We start from the raw sequence: 5,000 nt of genomic DNA on the forward strand, positions 1-5,000 counted from the left end.
ATGATATAATGAAAGAATATTATTTCATAATATTCATTTAAAAATGTATATAAATGCACTATGCATCTAAACAAGTTTCTCCTTTCCTTCAGCCTATCATTACGGAGTGTCGAACACCGTTCATATAGATAGATTAAAAAAGATAGATAAAAACGTTATGTTGGGTGCGTGGCCTACACATGGTAGCTTAAGGGAAGAAACTGTCTGGATGAAAGAGGTGTGTCTTCCTTATAAGCCAGCTCCAATCACACAGCTGTTCTGATGTTGCTGTGCAATGCATTGTGGTGCGGTGCTTCTCTCTCTCCCTCTGTTACGGTCTCTGACTCTTATCCACTCTATTCTTCCACTTCTTTTTCCTCGCACTTTTCTTTCCGTATTTGTCACACAAAATAGCAGATAATTCTTCTGCTTCAGTCATTCGTATATCTCTGTTCCTCTCTCTCTTTCTGATGGAAGATGTAATAAATGATCTTGCTCTCTTCCCCAACAGTCTTGATAAATCTCTCTCTCTCTCTCTCTCTCTCTCTCTCTCTCCCTCCCTCTCTCTCTGCATTGATTTTGATGGTGAAGTGACATCATAATTCAAGTTAATGTTTCCTCTTCACTCAGATGTAATGTACCACACCCTCCCAGTTAATCGCGATTGCACTGATATAGAGTTAGAGCGGGTCATGCCCTCTGGTGTTTGACTGACAGCTCCACAGACGGGATCTTAGGATGAGTTCTGAGAATGTTACAGAGAGACAGTCAGATCTTTAATACTGGGCCATTTGTAAACTTAAACCCAGACACACACACACATACACACACACACACACACACGCACACATGCACACACGCACAACGCACACACGCACACACACACACACAGACACACGCACACACGCACAAAACAATTTGTGTGTGTGTGTGTGTGTGTGTGTGTGTGTGTGTGTGCGTGCGTGCGTGCGTGCGTGCGTGCGTGCGTGCGTGCGTGCGTGCGTGCGTGCGTGGGTGCGTGCGTGAGTGTGTGTTTGATGGAGTGAGTGAAGTGAGAGTGTGACTGTGAGGAGGGGAACCCTGCAGAGCCATGAAGAAGACATCAATGGAAACATGTCAGGGTGACGCCATCTGGCTCGGGAGTGATGCTCCTTAGCAGACCTGTCTCCATCTCTCTCTCTCCATCTCTCTCTCTCTATCTCCCTCTCGCTCTCTCTCCATCTCTCTATAGCTCTCTCTCTCTCTCTCTCTCTCTCTCTCTCTATCTCCCTCTCTCTCTATCTCCCTCTCTCCATCTCTCTCTCTCACCATCTCTCTCTCTACCTCTCTCTCTCCATCTCTCTCTTTCTCTCTCGCTCTCTCTCTCCTTCTCTCTATCTCCCTCTCTCTCCTTCTCTCTATCTCCCTCTCTCTCTCTCTCTCTCTCTCTCTCCTTCTCTCTATCTCCCTCTCTCTCTCCATCTCTCTCTCTCTCTCTCTCCCGCTCCCTCTCTCTCTCTCTCTCTCTCTTTCTCTCTCGCTCTCTCTCTCCTTCTCTCTATCTCCCTCTCTCTCCTTCTCTCTATCTCCCTCTCTCTCTCTCTCTCTCTCTCTCTCTCTCCTTCTCTCTATCTCCCTCTCTCTCTCCATCTCTCTCTCTCTCTCCCGCTCCCTCTCTCTATCTCCCTCTCTCTCTATCTCCATCTCTCTCTCTCCATCTCTCTATCTCTCTCCATCTCTCTCTCTCTCTCTCCCGCTCCCTCTCTCTCTCTCTCTCCATCTCTCTCTCTCGTCACACACACATGCACACAAATATTTCATACTGAGAGAGCTCCTTTGACAGGGTCATTTAGAGTCCAGCTGTTTAAGGGCCCTGAAGCAAACTTTTAATCTTGGAAGTGAGGGCTTATGTTGCCTTTAAGTGTTTGTTCTAAGATCCTACTTCCGAGTTCGGAAATTGTATTGACGACTTGTCTAACCTGGTTTCCCTGGACTGAAATATAGCATGAATAAGGAACCATCTTTTTAAATGAATGATCTGTCCAAACCCCTGTTTTCTCATCAAAATAAAATTATTTAAAGTGGTCTTGGGCGTCAGAGACCATAGACACAAGACCTACAGTACATGAAGTTAACCATGCTTCGACATATTACGTCAATTTTAACTAAAAACTATTTGTTTATGAAAAGGACTTTGCTAAAGCATTGCCATACACACAATGGCCATATGACACTGCCATGCCATACACACAATGGCCATGCTTGGGAGACTAGCTACAGTACAGAGGTTTGTCTGACACGGCCCTCACTCTGTGTCTGTGTGTGTGTGTATGTATTGGTGCGTGTTGATCTCTGTGTGTGGAAAACAAGTGTATTTGTGTTGTGTTTGTATGTGAGATGTGTGACTGCAGAATTAGTAAGCTATCTGTCAAACCATCCAGAGGTCTGTGGGAGTGTGAGTACAGAACCCCAACCTGAATTCAGATCTCTGTGTGTGTGTGTGTGGTGTGTGTGTGTGTGTGTGTGTGTGTGTGTGTGTGTGTGTGTGTGTGTGTGTGTGTGTGTGTGTGAGTGTGTGTGTGTGTGTGTGTGTGTGTTTGTGTGTGTGTGTGTGTGTGTGTTTGTGTGTGTGTTGGGTGTGTGTGTGTGTGTGTGTGTGTGTGTGTTTGTGTGTGTGTGTTGGGTGTTCCACTTAAGTGACTGGAACCTGTTTTTCCAGCAGTTTCTATACCGTATTCACTTGAAAAGCCCCGGTTGGCATGGAAATGATGTTTGATCCACCAGTTTGCTTGTCACGAAGGGAACGTTGAGGAGATTTGGCATGGAAACAGGCAGGAGTCTGCTGACTCATATATTGTGTTCTAAACACTCAGATTTATGCCAATAATCTTCTGAGTAATAGAGTTAAATGAGACCTGTTGTGTTTGGATTGCAGACTGAGCACACAATCCTTTTCATCACTTTAGACACGTTTTCTGTATCTCGCTCTCTTTCAATTCAGTTCAATGCACTGCACTTAACTGGCATGGCAATGAAGGTATTTGTTTTGCCAAAGCAGTTATACAACAGATAAGGAATACACGGAACGAAGAAATCTAAACATCTATGTGTAGAATTGCATAGACTTAAACATACATAAAAAAAACTGATATTATGTATACCTGTATAGAAACATATTGACATCACTAGTGTCCCTCAGGTTATGCCATCATGAAATATATTTAGCTGCCAGAGAAGCTGAAGGTCCCTTTTTCAGCCATTTTCTGTTTCATTTTTGTCAAGAACTTCAAAATGTGTGTGGTACAGGAAAGGGTTTTTCTTATTTCTGTGTTTTTGTCACAGTGAAGAAGAAAGTGCTCTTCTGTCTCAACCTTCCCTGTCTGCCTGTGACCACATGCTCTGTCCTCTTTTGACAGCCAGGTTCTTCTATGTCTCCCTGTTGCCAGTGCTAGGTTGTGATCTCAGAGCCTGTTCTTGGTCAGGTTTTGCCACCGCATCGTGTCTCTAACAGAGAGGAGATACTTTGATCATTTATTCTCTTTTTAGGGTCAGATAGCAGTTCATTCTCTCATGGTAGTTTGGTATTTCCAATGTTTCCCAATAGTATTTCTTTTCTCCGTTGATGATTTAATTGGCACAAATGAGTGGTTTGTAAGCAGTACTGATCTGAGCATTTTGTGTCTTTCTCTTTCTCTTTCTCTCTCTCTCTCTCTCTCTTTCTCTCTATCTCTCTGTCGCTCTCTCACACACACACAGGATATTACGTAAGCATCCTAGTAATGCACATTTGCTAGAATACGATGTTGCTTCTTATTTGCAAATCTGTACATTTACAAACAAATGTTTAGCCTCGCATCAGCTTAGCACTAAAACCAGAAAACCAATATATACTCTTTCTCTCTCTCTCTTTTCACTCACTCACTCACACACACATGAATATGGCATCGGATTCCTAGGTCACTTAGACAGCTGTGGTCTCTCAGTGATCTAAACGAGTCAGACTTGTGTATTACTGAGGGACAGTCCCATTAGCGCTCTGCCCGCTGGAGGACTGTCCCCAGGTCTCTTGGGAGAGTCACTAGTGGATGGATTGCACTTGCGCTCTACTGTGACCTGCCCTAATGGCAAACTGACCATCCCTCAATGTAACATACATGCTCAAGCATGGAGTGTCGAATGAATATGGCCTCTGCATGAAATGTAAAAATGTCTCTATCTCTCTTTCTCTTTCTCACTACCCCTCTCCTCATGTTTATTTTTTAGGCACATAGTTCCATATGAACAGGGTGACAGAAGGGGATATTTATCAGCAAGAAATGCATGGTGGTGTTGCCTAGTTCTTGCACTGGTATGAAATCAGTGCATGGGTTTCAGGGACGTCTGGACTCAGAATATACGTTAACAGGTTTATTTGGACGAACAGACAGGTTAAGGGAAAAACGAGGAAGCAAACAGGTCGGAGCTCGGAAAAAAAACATGTTCGGGAATAACTCACGAAACTGGATACAGCAGAAGTGATTTGTAAATCACAGTTAGCTTCGTCTGAGCACGAAAGAAGCAGGAAGATACTGTACGTCCATTAACCGACGAGGCCAGACGGTGAGTGAATGGAGTGAGGGGTTCTTATAGTGAGCGTGACAGGTGCAGTCCATCAGAATTCAGGTGATCGGGAAAGAGATGCAGCAGGGTGAGTTGTGGTTGGAGGGGGCGTGGCAGGAGCAGGGGTCAGCACTGGCGTGACAGTGGGCTCTTGGTGGCATTTCAGGACCCTGGACAGAGACCCAGCTCTGGACCCAAGTCTCTCCATGTTGTGCCTCTTGTGTGCTGGAGCACTTCAGATATCACTACTTCCCCACTTTAACTAACTGCTTTCTACAGTGATTCTATTTTCATTGATAAACAATTTCCTGGCACAAGCATAAGTATATATTTACAGCTGGTGAATATCATGAAGGCAAAGATTCTCTCAAAGCAAGGTAAAAAGTATGTCACTGTTTGTATATCATGTTGTGAAAGAAATATGCTATATTATTATTATCATG

This window comes from Sprattus sprattus (genome assembly GCF_963457725.1).
Source record: "Sprattus sprattus genome assembly, chromosome: 12".
Lineage (NCBI taxonomy): Eukaryota > Metazoa > Chordata > Actinopteri > Clupeiformes > Clupeidae > Sprattus > Sprattus sprattus.